Consider the following 19,087-nt stretch of genomic DNA (forward strand, 5'->3'; position numbering starts at 1 on the left):
TTTGCATCTGCCATATAAGGGCCTCTCCACATTTCACCTCAAAGGTATAATGTATCACATGTACACACAGCCCCCAGCTCAGAATGTGTGAATGTGACAATGACATCCTTCCAAACCTTCATCTTGGCGCAACCTCCTGCTGTGTGTACACTCATGGGCAAACATGGGTTTGCTGCTGAGTAATGTGTAAAATAGCCCTGAAGCGTTGTTGCTGCGTTTGCATTTTTTTTTTAGTCAGTCAGTCAGTCAGTCAGTCAGTCAAGACACCTATTTAAATCTAGCAAGAAGGTATCCAAACGTTGGAAGAAAAGCTTCTGGATAAGGTTGGCGACAGAAACACCACCCCAACGAAAGTGGTGGGTTCTGTTCCAGAAACACTTCTTCAGATATATCCAAGCACGGATAAAATGAGCCTTCTTTAATATCTAAAGCAATCCAGGCAAGCAAAGCAACTAGGATTCGATAAGGTTTTACACAGAACGACGATGACGACGACGACAGCAAAACCCCGACATGCTTTTTTTTTTTTCTGGGTAAGCTGAATGGAACTGAACAGCATTGGCGATGTGCGTCGTCAGTTTCCAGAATGGAGAGAGGAACGCGTCGAATCTAAATGTGTTACTTAAGGTTGGAAGATTTCAGAGTATGAAAATGGAGATTGGGACTGCCAGGGGCTGCCTGCCATGCCGAGAGATCTGATCTGGAAATGATGGATGCAAACGGGGTGGGTGGGTAGGTGGGAAGAACCACATTCAGTAAGCTCCATCAAACTGCCATGCAAAACTAGCCAAAAGTGCCCATGTCCTTACCGTGCTGTGGCTGGCAGGCAATCCGTGTCTGGGAGCCTTCGGTCCCGCTAACTAGGCTCTGGGGGTTTTGTTTGCAAGAGAGATTGTCCTTTATGGGTTCGGAGCAGGAAAATGGAGATATAAAGAGAAATGAACACAACGTGCAAGGCAAATAGCTGCAGTTCTTTAACATGCTTCCTGCGTTATTGTTAAGCTGCATCCGCAGTCGAGGAGGCTACGTTCCCCAAAATAGGACAGGCTGCTGTCAGTGGCTTGCTTGAAACCTGAGCAAGAATTTGCGGAACGGTGGAGAATCTGGGTTGCTGGAGTATACGACCACAGCAAGAAATTGCTGGCAGTAGGGAGCAAGGATTCTCAGAAAGGGAGTGAAATTGCGAATTCGCCACTGACAGGACATGAGCCGGCCTGTGCGTCCAGCAACGCTTCCCCCTTAACGCTTCGTCTTAACCCTTAACAGCCCAGCCTAAAAGGAGGAGGCGAACGCGCTCGAAGAACCACTATATTTGCCCTCATCATCCTTCTCTTTTTGGGTTGGGTGACGCGCTGAATTACGGCAGCGTCCCTGCTTCTGAGAATTCACAGTGTTCCAGCGTCCTGACATTATGCAGATGTCTGCACATTTTAACCCATCAGTAGCAGGGCTTCCTTTTCTACTGGCTGGTTCTCCCTTGGCCTCTGGGCAGCTGGATAACGAAAAGACACTCTGATGCTGAGTCTGAAAAAAGTCTGCAGGGGCGTGGTATCAAGTTTCCCCGTCGCTAGCGTTATTAAGGATATGGGACGGTCCAAACGAAAATAGATTGCATAAAGAAAGAATTGATTCATTATATATTGGTAGCTGCCAGGGCCGGGTTTTTTTTGGTTTTGTTTGTTTGTTTGTTTGAGGGAGTGAAAGGTTGGTAATAAAATGGAAATGTTTAGAGGGATAGAATAAGGATTTATGGCACAGTCAAATCTGGTTCACAGCTATTGCTGAAGAATTCATTCAGAACGTATGGCATAGCAGAGAGCAATGTTTGTTTTCAACTATGTGGCAGAAAGTTATTTTATATATAAATGAGGACAACAGTATTAATACTGGTGCCTACAGTGAGATACGCCACTATTTGGAATTTTTAGCAACTCTTCAGTTTTAAGTGAGAATATTGTACAATCTGATGACCACTGCCTGATACTACTTCAGTGTGTGTGTGTGTGTGTGTGTGTGTGTGTGTGTGTGGCTTGTATCTTTAAAGAGACGTGCCTAGTCTGTGATAGAAACTCCCTCCCCTGTTTGGGTGTGGTTCCCTCCATAGTTTCCTGGGAACTAAGTTGGGAGTCTTAGGCTGTGAACACACCATAGCTTTAAAGCACATTCAAAGCACATAGACCCCCCCTCCCTCAAAAGAATTCATGGAGTTACAATTCCCAGGAACCCTTAACAAATGACAATGCCCAGGATTACTTAATATTTTCTTGGGGAGGGGTGGGGTGTATACAGCCACAGCCTTGCCTGCATAAGCAAGTCTTAGGTGCTATACTGAGTGTATCTGCTGTTCACCAGTAAACACAACTGTTGTTCTTATCCTGATTCCTGCTGCTTTGTGGTATTAGGCAGGGCTGGCCCAATACATTTTGGCACCTGAGATAGACCCCTCTCCAGCAGGGAAGAGCAGGTGGGGGAAGTTCTACATCAAGAACAAGGGGCAAGAAAGATCCACATAGGGATATACTGTCTAAAGTGGATCCTGCTGCCTAAGACAATTGACTCATCTTGCCTGGTGGACGAGCCCTGGTATTAGAGTAGACCCACTGGAAGGTTTTCTCACACAGTGAGTACCCTGCCAAAACCCATCGGATACTACATGGGGTCAGAAGTGGGCCTGCACAATCACTAAAGCAGAAACATTTATACCAGAAAAAGGACCTTCCAGTGCCAATAGTTATACTTCCCAGGGACTGTGAATACAATGACCCCAAATATATGTTTAATTTCAATTTCTGTTCAATTATATATATTTTTTCTTTATTACTTTATTTCCTACATGTTGTTGAATTATATGTTTTTGGTTTAATAGATTAAAAGGGAGGAGCTTTCTTCTTCAAGCAGCTGTGGGCTCATGTTGCTTAACATTAGAACAATGGCAATGCAGGGAGAGTATAGATACGAGGGGCAAAATAAATAAATAAAAAATACCCCTGAAGGTGAATTCTTAACAGGGTTTGGACTATTTATTATCTTATTCATTTGTTTTTTTATTTCATTTATGAATCGCTTCCCATGTTGCATCTCAGAGCAATTTACAGCATGGTAAAAATATGTGCAAGTACAACAGCATACATAAAACTTTTTTTAATTAAAAAAATCTGTTCTTTGTTCACTATGCATTTGGACACCTTTTAAGGTATCCTCACCAAATTTTGCATAATGGTTCCTGAGATTAAGAAGCATGTTTTCATCTGTGTTTGGATAAAACCGGGTGCCATTTTGATTCAAGATGGCACACTGAACCTTCCAATACAACACTGATTTCAACCACTGATTTCAACAGTAACAACAACAACTGTTACAAGTGGCATGTGGGAAGACTAAGCTCTTGAACTGCAACTCCCATCACCCCTGACCATTGGCCTTGTTAGCTGGGGATCATAGGGATTGTATTCCAACAACAACTGGAGACCCAAATATGGACACCCACAGGAATTTTTCCAGGGTGGTGATGCTGGAGGAGGAGAATTCCAAATTAAAACTCACACATTCCCAAAAGGCAGCAGCAGCAGGTGAGTTACTCACAAAACAAATGAGGAGAATAGTGCCTGCACATTTTGCCTTGTATCTCAGGTTCTACAAATGCTAGAAACATACCCTCCGTCCTTTTTTAAAATGAAAGCTGGTAATCAGGGCATTATGGTTCATCTGGGACAGGGGGAAGCTGCTCTTCTTGCCGTGCTCCTGTGGGTGCCCATGGACCCAAGATTTGTGCACTAGACTAATATGGTCCCTTGTCTCCTCTTCTAGCAACTGTTCTCCAAGGTCACAGGTAAGGATTGTTCCAGGTGCTGATCTTTGATTCAGCCAGAGATGTTGTGAGAACTGTTTATGGGGCTTTCTGGATGCAAAGCATGTGCCGTGCCATTGAACTATGCACCCTTCCAGATCATTGGTGGGAAATAGAGTATGAGACTCTGAGTGTTATCAGAGAGCAGCGTCTGCGTTGAGGTGACAGATTATGCAGAAATTGGAATGAATATGAGCTGATTAAGGTAAGTCTCTTACTATCTGTCTCCTTCACTGTTAAAAGGATGAGCTTGCAGCAACCACTCAGCAATTTCTGACCTTGAGGAAGGACCGGATATTCTGTTAACCCCCTACACTGCCCTAGAAATGCTGCTTTCAGCAATATACTTGGAGAGCCTTAGCTATCCATGCAGTCCCATGACATAAAAATAATAGAAAATACTTGAGTACAGACTCTGAAGAACCTGGTGCTCAGATTACATGGCGGCGATGTCACCTTCTCTTAAGTACTGGTCCATTTTTGGAGATGGAGCTTGTAGATTTCATTAAGTGACCTTGCCCACAACCTGAGGGAGGGGAAAACATTGAACCACATTCTGGCTGGAACCAATTGCCATTTGGGCTTTCCTATCCTAGAGCCAACCCATCACCCGAGAGTCATCTATCTAAGCTCCTCCTCCTCCTCCTCCTCCTCCTCCTCCTCCTCCTCCTCCTCCTCCTCTTGGATCATGAGCCTGTCTGCCATGTTTGTCTTAAATCCCTGCACAGTGCCTAGAACAGCTTCTGCCAATTTAGTGTGCTCCAGATATTTTGGACTATAGCAGGGGCTGAAGGGAGTTCCAGCAGAAGAAGGGAGTAGCCCTTTGGGGGGGGGTTCTTGCCACCTGCACAGTGTTCTAAATTGCAGCAGGTCCCTGATTTGGACCCCCTCCCTCCCCAACATGTAAATAGTACAACAGGTAGGGCCTGCAAGAATGGTGAACTCCTTCACATGCGGGGGAAATGCCCCCCAAAGGGGTAACAACAATTCCTCATCAGAACCCAAGTACTTGCTTCCCCTATAAGGCTGTGCTGTGCCCAGTGCTGGATTTATGTATAAGCTAAACAAGCTACGGTATAGGTTAGGACCCCACTCTCGGGGGGGGGGGGGAGGAAATAAAGGTTGAAAAATGGACGCACATTTCCAAAATATAAGATAAAAAACAAATAAAATAAAACCTACATACAGCAACAGTGTTTTGTGTTGTGTAGGCTCCTATGATGTAAGTAATGAGCCCTGCCTGCTAGCCTGCTCCCTAAAACATCACTGGTTTGCTCATTTCTATATCCAGTGGTACCTTGGTTCTCAAACTTAATCTGTTCCAGAAGTCTGTTCCAAAACCAAAGCGTTCCAAAACTAGACTAGATTATGAGTCTTTGTAAATTGTGTTTCTAAAGGAACTTTTGTTATTGCCAAATGCCAATGTGTTTGCATTATTAAGTTTGCTATGAATAAAACATCATTTTAAGTTAGAGCATAATAATTATTTCACTATTAATATACTTCTTCTTAACTGTATTTCACTATTAATATACTTCTTCTTAACTGTATTTCACTATTAATATACTTCTTCTTAATTGTATTTCAGTTCAACAATTACTTTGATAAAGTACATATTTTGTTATGTGCAAATGGCTTTAGATACCTATTGGGTCCATAAATTACAATATAGTATATATTCAACACAAAAAACAGCGACAATTTATGTTGACAAAGGACAGCTGGACATATAAAGGTCTCCATGGACCCAGGTGGTGCTGTGGTTAAACCACTGAGCCTAGGGCTTGCTGATCAGAAGGTCGGTGGTTCAAATCCCTGTGATGGGGTGAGCTCCCATTGCTTGGTCCCAGCTCCTGCCCACCTAGCAGTTCGAAAGCACGTCAAAATGCAAGTAGATAAATAGGAACCGCTACAGCGGGAAGGTAAACGGCGTTTCCATGTGCTGCTCTGGTTTGCCAGAAGCGGCTTTGTCATGCTGGCCACATGACCTGGAAGAAGCTATACGCCGGCTCCCTCGGCCAATAACGCAAGATGAGCGCCGCAACCCCAGAGTCGGTCACGAATGGACCTAATGGTCAGGGGTCCCTTTACCTTTACCTTTTTATTACCTTCAGTAGCTTAGGGCCTCATCAAACCTAAATCAGATCCTGGCTGTGCCACTTTTTAAATGGGATGTACCCCTCTCCTTTCAGGAAATGAGGTCACCCCCCCCCCAGAAGCTTTCCTATTGTGCCAAAATATTCTGAGGTGACCTGGCATTCCACAAAGAAAGGGGCATCTGCCAGATTTAAAAGGGCGGGCAATTCTCTCCCTCTTGCTCTGCTTTTGGCTTGGTCGCTTGCAGATGACCCATCTATTGAGTACTCTCCCCACTTATGCCCCACAGCAGCTGCTTGTAGCAGGTGTTTACAAGGGAGAGAGGTGACACCATCCAGAATGCTGCAACTACCAGGCTCATAGCCAGTTTGACATGGGAGATGCACAGTGGGAAATATGGCAAGGGGAAGGGGTAGGGGGGAGAGGAATGGCATGATGAAGACTAGTTTGAAGCAGAAGGCGCATGTTGTTGGAGTACATTTCATTTAAAAAATGCTTTGAATTTGCAGAACAAAGGGGTGGGGAAGGGTTGGTGTGGTGCTTTTTCTACTTATGGTGGCATCTAAATTTTGGACTGAAATTTTTGAAGAAGTGGCAACTATTATTATTTTAAATCCTTATCCAAGCCTCCCCACAACTTCTCCTTTTGAACTTGTAGGGTGATCAAACAGCAACTTTCCAATCTAAGAAACCTCTTATGTGGATGGTGGCTGCAGAGAGAACTTCATTGGTTCAGAGATGGAAAACACTGCAGGACTTCAACCTCTTATTGCGGTACAAGAATATGTGGAGTTTGGATTCATGTTTTATGGTAAGAAAGACCTGTAACATTTCTGTGCTGTTTGGTGGGCTTTTATTTCTTATATGTCAAATTCAGATATAGAAAATTATCTTGCCCAACCAGATCTGGCTTTCATGATGTGTTTTCCTTTATTTTTCTTCATTGGCTGTTCTCCATTTATTTGAAAAATACAGCCTCTGTACTGCTCTTCTGCTTTGTGCTTATGGTCTTGATTTTACGTTAATAAAAACTTTATTTAAAAAAAGAAAGAAAAGAAACACAGAAAGTCCTCTAGCTCAAAACTGCTGATTCAAATTAAAGTCTAATTTTATAATGCCTCCCCTGCTGCACAGGTGCTTTGCACATAGGCAGACGGTTCCCTATGTGCTTTGCACATAGCCAAACCAGTTCCTTTGTTAAGGTAAGGCAGCCTTAAATACAAAGAACCCATCCACACCACAGTTTAATGTGGAATATGTATCCCCTGTGCACCCTTTAATTCCCTTACTCCACATCCATGCAATGGTCACCAGAAACTGCTGCTGTCCCCAATTTCTGCCAGCAAAATCCATAGCTTGCCCACCATCAGAAAATACGAAAATGATTTAAAAGTGCTCCGACCAGACTTCTTTGTCTCTCTCTGTGTTGTTGTTTTTTTAAATGTGAGATTTATTTATTTATGTGGAACAGTTCTTACAGAAGCAGGATTTCCTGAAATGACAAATAGTGGATAATGGGGGAAATGAACATAGAGGCTCCAGGTTAAAAATCACATCCAAATATATGCTTGGGTATGGAATGTCAAGGGGGCACAAATGGATTACATAAAATGTGGAATTTATGGGCAAGTCTGGATGGGCCAAAGCTGGGGAGGGGGAAAAAAAGCTGGGGAGGGGGAATAAATAAAACTGCTTTTAGATGAATGTTAAATCATCTAAGTCCTGTTCTGGAAATCAGTTGCTAGGTGGCAGCATTGCATAAACAAAAATGAGAAGAAGCCACTTGCTGACTTTCTTGCACTGGGTGGCTCCTAGTTTCAGCTGAGTTTAAGGAAGCCAGGAGCTCTGACCTGATTTTTTTTGCTGCCCCAGGAAAGGGAAGATGCTCCCTGTTAGCCCTGGAATAGTTAGAATAGGGTATGGTATGCAGCCTTAATTTTTCTAGTTGGGACAAGTCTGGCCACCCCTCTCCTTTTAGAGTATTTATCATTATCTGTTCATATTTCTAGTCCCTAAACATGTGATACAGGGTGGGTGAGAGTGCCCTTTAATCTCCTAGCTTTGGAAGGCTCTTCTCTGGTCCTTCTATGTTGTGATTTCCACCTCTTTTCCTTGCTGATTAATCTTTGGCACTTTATTGTATTGTCAGAATGGCATTAACATGAGGGAATTGCAGGGGAACAGAAGCACACACGTGAATAAAAGGGTGGATGTCAGTGTGGCATGCCCGATGACATGCACTGTTGTGTCACGGTCCGCATAGCATGGCAGTATAATCCCCATGTCTGAATGTTCCATTGGTCACGTTAGAGAGTCTTGCATGGACAGGGCTCCTGATTGGCTATGACTCCCACATTCACTTTCACAGAGAAGAAAACATTGGGTTGTAGCCAATATTAGTCACACTCAGAGTAGACCCATTGAAATTAATGGACATGACTAGCTCAGGTCCATTAATTTCAGTGGGTCTTTTCTCAGTGGAACTTAGTTGAATGGAACTCATTGCTTTCTCCATTGTAGCCCATGAAAGATTCTAGATTAACTACATACACAGAAAATAAAACCAAAGCAAAATGGCTCTCTATGAAATACATTAAGGCATACTATATTGGGATTAAAACTTGTATCATTGACATATCATAATCTAAAACGGTAAGGAACTTCAGCTTTTGGGAGGGGATTGAGTGCAAAAATGCATATAATACATGCAATTTATATGAGAACTCATAATGCATTTTATCAAAAAACCTGCTGAAAATGGGATGAAATGGATTGATGACTGAGTGCCAGAGAAAATAAAATGCGACAGCCTTAGGCTGCTCTGTCTAACCCTAACTAGGGATCAACAAAGAGATCTCTACTGCCAACTCTCAGGCTGTTTTCATCCATTAGGGTTAGTATTTTAAAATGTTGCCTTTTTTATTCCTTTCTTTTCTTTTCTTTCTTTCTTTCTTTCTTTCTTTCTTTCTTTCTTTCTTTCTTTCTTTCTTTCTTTCTTTCTTTCTTTCTTTCTTTCTTCTTTTTTGCTGACTCTCAGCATGTAAATTCTTCTGTTTGCTTTCATAGCCATATCTTAAGAAACAAAAGAAAACAAAATTTTAAACCCCCACGCATCTAGACCTTTTCCCTTTCCTCCCCCCTTTTTTGCTGCCTTATTTTGTCACTCCCCCAAGAAGCATAAATGGAGATACACAATACTGAGTTAGTCCAATTATGCTTCATTTTTTCCAGCAAAAAGCAACTGAACATCAACATGGGAGAGCCAAATTAAATATGTACTTTTGTTTAGTGTAAGAGGAGCTGATGTTCTGGAATGTACAAGAGTGTTTCGGAAAGGAACAGCAGTTCTCAACATGCAGCCCTGCTGGCCAAAACCTCTGTTGTTTCTGTCTGAAATGCCCTTGTAAAGTCAGGCTTTTTAATTTGGTGTTTCTTTTCTTTATTCTTTATTCTTCTTCTTATTATTAGCCAGGAATTGCTAAAATGAAGCAAGGTGCAAAAAAGAATGTTGTTCAGTGTTGTGACATAAAGATGCCCTGATTGTCAGGGAAAGAGTTCAGGGTGATGCGAACAGGTGATGTGCAACTAAATAGATCCATTAGTGCAAGGATTTGCACAGGTGCAGTTGAACTTCACCTTCCTCTCCACTGGGAGACCCTGGAGAACTGCTGCCAGTCAAAGTGAACAGCGCTAGGCTAGATGGACAAATAGTCTGACACAGAAACATAGAACTATAGAGTTGGAAGGGACCACTAGGGTCATCTAGTCCAGCCCCCTGACATTGCTTTGCCTTTCCATTTTTATTGTTAGCAGAGGTTTCATTCATTAAAACTATGCTGCAAGGGATTGTGAACATATCTGCTTATTCACTAATCTGCCTGTTTCACAAGGGTTCTTCTGCTTCCTGCTTTTATCCCATGCTGCCAACTTCAGCGAAGTTAGCACTATAAAAAGGGATGTACCTGCCCTATGTGCAACTGGATAGACACACGAAACCATGTTCAAAAAGTGCAAATGCCAAACTATTGAGACACTGGAGGAAGAATAAGATCATGTTTTGCGTAGCAAGCTGCAAATCAACAAGAAGCAATATGCTAGAAAACAAAATGCTAAGCATTTAAGCAGTGCATTTGAACAGCACATTTAGCACAAATCAACAATACATATTTCTGTCCTGAAGCAACACTGAAAAAAGCAGCAATGTAATGTTTCAGTAATATTTTGGTTTGAACTGGGGAGGGGAGAGAATGGTGGTGGAGGGTGCCTATTGTCTAGCAGCTGTGACACCAAGAACACATCACCTCCTAATCCCTGGGACAGTTTTGCAACTGCATGTAAACCCTACATGCATATATGCTTCTTATCATTTTTTCCCCTAGGGTGGACAGCATGCCTAAAATAAGAATGGTGCAAGATGGTTGGCTGATCCAGACTTGACAGCATATATATGTGGACAAGGTAAGCTGTGAAGCTGGGATAGCACCGCAGGTGAAAGAGTTACTCTACCCACTGTTAAAATTTCTCTTCCCAGAAAAATGAGATACCCACCACTGAATGTGTGAAGTTTTTTTCCATTGCATAAAAATGAGCACGGCATGAAAGGAATGTAGATGTTTAGATAAACATCTGTGTCACTGGAGGATCTCACAACTCTCCCAATTTTGTGTTTAGACAAAACAAATCTGATCTTCCCATCCCTCCTTTTCGGAATCTACTCTGTGAAACTAATTGGGAATAATGGCAAATGCTGCACTGAATAAATGTGTAGAAATGCAGGAGCAGAGAAATAGTGAAAATGGCACTTTCTGGGTGCAACCCATGGAGCTCTGCTTCTTTGCAAATGCCATTAAATGAATGTGGGACAAAGCAGGGGAAAGAAGGGCTTTCATTTTGGTGCGCTTCATTTTCTCAGTGACTTCTCGCTCTCTCGCTCTCCCTCTCTTTTTCTCTCCCTTTCTCTCTCTCTCTCTCTCTCTCTCTCTCTCTCTGTGTGTGTGTGTGTGTGTGTGCATGTGTGTGTGTGCGTGCGTGCTTCTATGTGTGTCTTCCAGTTGTCAAGAAGCAAAATACACACCCCATAAATATATAAAATGCACCTTTGAAATTCCATTTTTGGTTGCCCTAGTCTTGTGGTCTATGTGTGCAATTCAGTTTAGCCAGGCAACCACAGTTGAAGTCATAACTCCACTTAACCTCCACTTATCTAGGGAGGGATCCCCATTTAATCCAACAGGACCAACTTCTGAGTAGACATTTCAAGGTCTAATATTAGTTGTCTAAGGTGTTCTGCTTGTTTGTTTGTTTTTTTAAGTAAGAAGAGCCCTCATCAATGAGTTTCTTCCAGTAGTGTAGTGGTAGCTCAGCGAGGCAATGCTTTGGGGGAATGAAAAGTTCTTAGATTTCCATTACTACCTGTATGTGGACTATTAAATATGTTAAACAATCTCTATCTTCCCAATCTGCATGAAAGATGTTGAGAATATGGATATATAGGTAGGAATTCAATGTTGTGCTATTCTGACCATTCCATCAGCAAATGCTTTTATGCTTGAACAGAATAATCCCTTCCCTACACTGCTCCTACACTGACCGCCCTGAGCAGATGGGTGTGGAGATGGGGAAAGCCCCATTGTGCTAGTGGGAGCCCTCGTGCAGGCTTCTGCTAGTGTGCTGGGTTAATTCGAGTCATAACCCTCAACATGTAAAAGGACCATATCCTGCATCAAACCATTGGTCCATGTAGTCCAGTCCAGTATTACTGAACATGGCTCCAGGTCCTTCTGGTTTTGTTACTTGAGATCCCACTGGGTGCAGGCAGCGAATGAACTTGGACTTTTCTATATGCAATATACTTTGGCCACCTCGTGAGAAGAGAAGACTCCCTGGGAAAGATTGAGGGCACAAGGATAAGGAGACAACAGAGGACGAGATGGTTGGACAATGTTCTTGAAACTACCAACATGAATTTGACGAAACTGCGGGAGGCAGTGGAAGACAGGAGTGCCTGGCGTGCTCTGGTCCATGGGGTCACAAAGAGTCAGACACGACTAAACAACTAAACAACAACAACATATGCAATATGCTCTTCCACTGACCTATGCTCCTGTTTTATGCAAGCATGAAGTACCTATTTATATACAGTCAACTCTTCATTTACGTGGGGTTTACATTCCAAGGCACCAAATATCTAAGTGAAATCATGTATATTTCAAACACCATTGCAAAAGCATGCAAAGACCCTGTCCCATTCTGCCCCCTTTGAATGACATTTCTATGACATTTTCAGGTAACTTCCGGGTTCAGCTCAATGTGTGTGTGCATGGTAAAACACCTATTGAAGACACGTAAATGGTAGGGGTTGCCTGTATGATGAAGCTATCTCATAATATTGTACTTGTAGTAAAGGCTGCACCCCTATGTACATATATATCTGGGAGAACTCCCACTGAGTAAACATGCAAAGGATTGCACTGTAGAGAGTCTGTCCAGAGGCACGCCCATTGACTTCAACTGGAGTTGCCTCCAGCAGGTATTAAGGGTGGTTAACCTGTGGTCTTCCTCCAGATATTATTGGTCCACAATTCACATCATCTTCAGCCAGCAACATGGCCATTGGAGTTGGAGTTGGAAGGTAGAGTCCAAACTGTGGAAGACCACAGATTCCTTGCACTATGTTTATAGGATTGCAGCCCTATCAGCCCAATCCTAACCTTGGATTCAGCTTAAAAATTCCTTCAGTAGCACCTTAAAGACCAACTAAGTTTTTATTTTGGTATGAGCTTTCGTGTGCATGCACACTTCTTCAGAACTTGGATCAGCTATACAGCTACAAATGAAACGTTTTGGTGTGTTTTAAGTGCAATATACAAAGTGGCACTAGATGGCGATGGTGAGCCTTATGGAAAATTCAATGTATTTTAAAAAATGCTTAAAAGAAGCATTTGCAGAACGGTTTTTATATGTGTTTAGATTCCACCCTTGTCTAAGTAAGTCCCATTGAATTCAGTGGGCTTTACACTCAGGTAAATGGGGTTAGGATTGCAGCCTTGGTTTTTTAATCATTACATCTCCTGTACAGTGGTACCTCGGTTTATGAACACAATTGGTTCCGGAAGTCTGTTCATAAACTGAAGCGAACTTTCCCATTGAAAGTAATGGAAAGTGGATTAATCTGTTCCAGACGATCCGCGGAGTACTTAAACTGAAGCGTTCATAAACTGAAGCGAACTTTCCCATTGAAAGTAATGGAAAGTGGATTAATCCGTTCCAGACAGGTCATTTACTTTTCCAAACTCTACATGAAAACCCACCAGCATTTTAGTCCTTTGCATTTTTGCAAAGCGATTTCCTCTACAATAATGCATTTTTGTTACTTTCACCAATTTATGATTTTTTGTGTGCACATTGTACCCTAGTATATGCATTTTTGTTGACATTATTTGACTGCACAACTTAATTGTATAACTTGGACAACTGAGAATTCTGAAGGGTGACTGTGTTTGGTTCATATCTTGTTTTGGAAGGTGCGAATCAGGTAGGCTTCCCATCATAGGAACTAAATTGCATTTCTCCCCCCATCCCGCTTGATACATTATCTCTCGTCACCTTCCAGTAATGTTACATTTGGCAGGAAGATAAAGCCCACTGTTGCATCTACAGTACAGTACTCACTGGGGGTTGGAGAAAGATGATGGTGAGAAAATGATGAGAGAGGCTTCACTTCCCATTATAAATGCCAAGAGAGATACCCAATTGCAGTCTTACTCAGAGTAGACCCACTGAAAGTAATAGACCTAAGTTGGCGATGACAATTAATTTCATTGGGTCTACTATGAGTAGAGCTAACATTGGATATTTTCCATTTATTTCATTTGCCCAATCACTGCTTCTAGTCAGTGAAAATGTATATATATATATATAAACCACCCTTCTAATTTAGTAGAGGCTAAAATGGGATGAGGAGGACATGTCAGGAGTAATCCTGAACTCAGCTCTCTGCAGAAACTATTGTTGGTCTCCAGCACATACTGCAAAAAGGGAATGGAAAGTTTTACTCTTCTGTTTTGGTACAGAGCAACCTGATCTGCACAGGCTCGGCTATTTTTGTTCTCCTTTGTTTACATTCTCAGTGCCTTTTCCTTTTCTTTTTTCTTTAAAAAAAAAGACATGCAGGCACTTATCCTCACATTTACCCTGATCATAATGAATACATCATAGCCAAGCACATCCAAAGGTACATAAATGGTGAGAATCATTGCTGCATTATTCGAGCTGACATCTCCTATGCAGGCCCTAGAAAACTAGCTAAGTCAAATATGTCCCTACGGATCTGGTTTATCAGCAAAAAGACCACTACATCTTCTCCCGCCCACTCCCTTCCCCCTGCAAGCACTTTGCTGTGAATTTCTGACTACATTGTATGTTCCACACTGACGCCAGCACTCTTTTAGTGGAAGCCCTCTGAACCATCCTAATATAGCTGCAAAAGCAAAGCTATTTATTCTAGCCAAGGTAGTTAATCTCTGACACTGTGGATATTTAAGTTTTGTTATATATGTTGGGAGGGAGCTCCTAATTTCCAGTCTTGAATTGAAGGGAGATGTGTGTTAATCTCTCCAAACAATTTATGGAAATATAAATCCAAAATATGTTGTTTCACCAAATTCAAAACTTGCTTTTCGCCTTGCTTTAGCTAAAATTCTATTGAGAAATCCTGTTGTAGCTATCAACATATGGACTAATTTAACCCAGCTACTATCTGGAATGCTAATGAGTGCTAACCTGGAAAGTTTCTGGCACTCCCCATATGGCAACTTGATCCAATAAGTCATTGTTGTTGTTATCAGTTCTATACCAATATACACACATGTATCCAGAACTAAACATTAGAAAATAAAGTTTTAAAAAGTATACATTCAACATAATTAGCAGGAAACTGAAATACTATCTTAAAGATTTCAAAATAAAACATTAAAAAGGTCACTACAGAATGCACATGTAACACAGCAAAGTTAAAAATAGAAAACATTACAAAAGGAAATCAAATATAAAATGTGCATTTAAGGTAAAGGTAAAGAGACCCCTGACCATTAGGTCCAGTCGTGACCGACTCTGGGGTTGCACGCTCATCTCGCATTATTGGCCGAGGGAGCCGGCGTATAGCTTCCAGGTCATGTGGCCAGCATGACAAACCCACTTCTGGCGAACCAGAGCAGCACACGGAAACACCGTTTACCTTCCTGCTGTAGCGGTTCCTATTTATCTACTTGCATTTTGACGTGCTTTTGAACTGCTAGGTTGGCAGGAGCTGGGACTGAGCAACGGGAGCTCACCCCATAACAGGGATTCGAACCGCTGACCTTCTGATCAGCAAGCCCTAGGCTCAGTGGTTTAACCCACAGCACTGTGCATTTAAAACAATTAATTAGCAAGATAATAAATTATCTTATACTGTGTACTAAAGATGCCAACTTTAGCAAAATAGCCAATGATGATAACAGGAAAGATAGTGTACAGTTAGGTACTTGAAATATTGTTCTCAGGTATTGATTTTGAAAAGATTCAATCGTTTGCAAATCTGTTACCCAGAGCTATACAGACCAGCTGTTACACTGCATTCGTCTGAAAACTTTAAGTGTAGGCTGAATTACTTGACCTCCTTTGCCAAAATAAGAATTGACTATTACCTTAATTGTTTGGCCAGCATTTTCTCTAGATGACTGTGCAGGCACTTTCAAGTTCCCTGAACTAGTAAAAGTGATCTCTAAATATTTAAATTGTTTAATTTGAGCTATGATAGAGTTCCATTCATAGTCCACCAACGTTGTGTCCGATGCTTCTCAGCCACCATAATCTGTGCTTTACCTTAACTGATAGCTAATAGGTCAGATGCAGAGTCACTTCAAAAACACAGAGGCAAAGGCTCAGCGTAGCTTAAAAGTCAGGGGAGGGGAACCTCTGGCCTTCAAGTAAAATTTAGCCTGCCAGGCCACGTGCCCCAAATCATGCTCACTTGCCCCACATCTGTCAATACAGAGGGTGGGTGGGTGGAAACTATCCTACCACACAAAGGTAACATTTACATTTGTTGCTCTATCCACCGCCTTGGGCAACTGGCCCATGGAAGGTTTCCCTTGGCCTGGAAAAAAAGGCTCCCCACTTCTGGTCTATATCGACGGGCAGCAGCTCTCTGGGGGTTCAGGTCTGAACCTTCCCCAGCCTTACCTGGATGTGATAGTGACTGAAACATGGGCCTTTTGCATGCTCTTCCCCTTCCAGTAGTGGAGGAGTTTGTGTCCCAGAATGACTCCTCCAGGGTGAAGGTTTCCAAGTGTGGGTCTTGGGCCATGATCCGATGGAAAAATTGCCATTCTGCATTTGCACACACACACACACACACCCCGGCTTGGAAAATTTTCCATGACTATATTTTTCCATGGAAATGTTTCCACTTTTGAAAATGTGCTGTTTCATAAAATTAATCAGTAACATAACATGAATTAACATAACAGAGATCAAACTGGGTACGAGTAGAGAAATATGAATAGTTGGTACAAATTATATATTTTCCGCATTTGTTTTCCTCATTCATGACTTACTTCATCCCCACCCTACCCTTTTCCTTGCAATTTTTTGTTAACACTCTTTCATCTTTTTTTTAAAAAGTGTGTGTGTAGTGTATTATATTACACACACTCACACACTATTTTTTCTTTTTATACCTACCATGTCCATGATGTGTATTTTGTTTTTGTTTTTGTTTTTAAAAGCAGTAAAGCTGTTGAATTAAAAATAAACAGTTAAAATATTTTTCTTAAAATGTTTTTTTATTACAGTAAATATTTCTTAAGTATACAAAAACTGTGATGTCTCTTTCTTCAAGTTGTGATTTCTACAATTCAGTTGCATTTCTTATGAGACATTAATGATACATACAAGGTTAGGTTAGAAAGAAAAGAGGCGGAAAGAGGGGGAGTGCTGCGTGGGGTGTAGTGGTTATGTTTCTATTCTTCTGTTTAGTGTATGTGTGTGGTTTTGTGTCAGCGTTACTTGTATGGGTTTTCTTACTATTTACTTGTTGTGTTTCCTTGGTGATGAGAGAGGTAGAGGGTGGCCTAGGGTTTGATGGGGGGCTTGGGGGCTCTGGGTGGCCTCTTTGGTTGTCACGCTGGGCATGCTATCCACACCTGCAATGGCTAGATCAGTTGTTTAAGCAGTTCATATTACTGGAATGAATTAGGTGGGGTGGGTGGGAGGGCCGCATTCTCTTCTTGGCAGTTTTCAGAGGGCCACATGCCTTTTGGGTGGGGCCACAAGCAAATGGGGTTCCTCAAGCCTTGTTATACCCTCCTAACCTGAACTCAATGGGAGAGACTTCTGAATATCCATGTTTAGGATTGCGCCGTGGAAATCCTTTGACAATTTACCGATTTGTAGCCACTACAATGGTAATGGGTTTCTGATCAGTAACATTTCATTTTGAGGAAGACTCTGCTTTAGTTCAATAAGTTATTCTTATCAACCTTTTTGACTAGCATTACTGGCAATATTTCCCGATACAGTGCAAAACGTGTCACATGAAGATCTAATCATGTTCTTACTTGTAGCTGCATTTGTGGAAGTTGCTCACATACATTTTACTCTAAAGTTTTGATGGAGTAAGATCTGGGGTTTTAGTTGTGGAGCAGAAATAGACAGACAAGCACAATAGACAGACGAAAGGAGCTCAAATATGGAAATCTGTCTTCATTACCTGGTACCCCTTCATTGTTTACATGAATAAAAAAGATGGTAAATTACTTCCTCTGATTTAGCAAAGACCCTTGTGGTCAGACATGATTCCTAAGCATAGCTAGTCATTGGTTTGATGAGAACTTAGCCTATTTTACGTTCTATTGTGCATTCTGCCTCAGTTGTGAGAGTTTGCAGCATCAAATATCAGATCTGTACCAAGAAATGAAAAATTTCCCTAATAAAGGATTGTAGTTGGGAGAAGATACGTAATAACACCCCATTCATTATTATTATTATTTTTTTTGGGGGGGGGGACGGACTTCACATGGAAACATGCACACTGAGTCACATTTGCACAAAGACACATTCTCCCATTTTCCAAAGCATTCCAGATATTTTCCTTTCCCAACGCCACCAAGCATCAAAAGGACAGACTGCCAGCCCTTTGGAACAGTTTTGCAACAACATAACTTCTGCAGCTGTTGAACATAATGACTTAACACCACAGAAGGGTAACGTTTCCTTAAATAATTTGCCTAAATAGCCGGCACATGGCTGAAAGTAATGCCAACATTTAAAAAAGAATGAACTGACTAGCAGGAAAATTCGCAAAAATAGCTGTGCTGTCAGCAGGGCCAGTCCAAGACATTTCGGCGACTAAGACAAAACCATCAAATGCATCCCTTCCTGCCATGCAACCTGACTAGAGTACATTTCCCACATTTATATAGCACCAAGCACTCGCCAGCAATTTGGCATCTCCACAGTGCTGAGTGCCTGATAGCAATTATAATAAAGAAAGAGGAATATTTCCATGGTTGTACAACAGCAAGCCCTCTCCAGCCCCTAGGCAGCATAGCCAGTGGTCAGGGATGACGTAACACTGAAGAGTCAGTGTGGTGTCACGATTAGAGTGTTGTACTAGCTCCTGGAAGAACAGAGTTCAACTCCCCATTCAGCTATGAAGTTCACAGTAATAACAGTAAATTAAATCACAGTTACCCAGTAACGTGCCACTCTGGTTTAATGGAATGCCAGGAATGAAGCGCAAAACAGGTGAGCAAGGGAACAGAAGAGCATACCACTTTTACTCTTGTTACTGGGTTGATAAACCAAGACTTTGTATGAATCTCAGCTCGTTCGCATTTCCACTTGTCCTGTGACTTCCACAGGCGTGAGCAGTTTTGCCTTTGCCCCACTGCTTTCCCCTGGAAAACCCACTCTTTAGTGATAAATCTGAACAAACAGCAATGGATTGCCATTTGTTCTGATTCCACGCTAAACAGTGGGTTTTCCCAAGGGAAAGCCGCAATGTAAACTGAAATATGGGTAAGCCCCCAGTCAGTGAGAGCTGGCAGAAATGGAGTCAAAGTGACCCAAAGGACAGCACACTTGGAGATCCTTGATATC

General features: G+C 42.0%; 1 long non-coding RNA gene across 1 annotated transcript in view; it reads left to right on the forward strand.

Annotated features, from left to right (window-relative positions):
- The first annotated feature begins 6,069 nt into the window (after nucleotides 1-6,069).
- The window catches only part of LOC118084301 (uncharacterized), a 41,760-nt gene continuing 28,742 nt past the window's right edge, over nucleotides 6,070-19,087 (forward strand). Inside the window, exons 1-2 of the long non-coding RNA XR_004692471.3 lie at nucleotides 6,070-6,755; nucleotides 10,324-10,402. This is a non-coding gene — a long non-coding RNA (uncharacterized LOC118084301). The remainder of the gene's footprint in view (nucleotides 6,756-10,323; nucleotides 10,403-19,087) is intronic.

The sequence above is a fragment of the Zootoca vivipara genome, chromosome Z2 (genome assembly GCF_965207765.1).
Source record: "Zootoca vivipara chromosome Z2, rZooViv2.hap1.1, whole genome shotgun sequence".
NCBI classification, from domain to species: domain Eukaryota; kingdom Metazoa; phylum Chordata; class Lepidosauria; order Squamata; family Lacertidae; genus Zootoca; species Zootoca vivipara.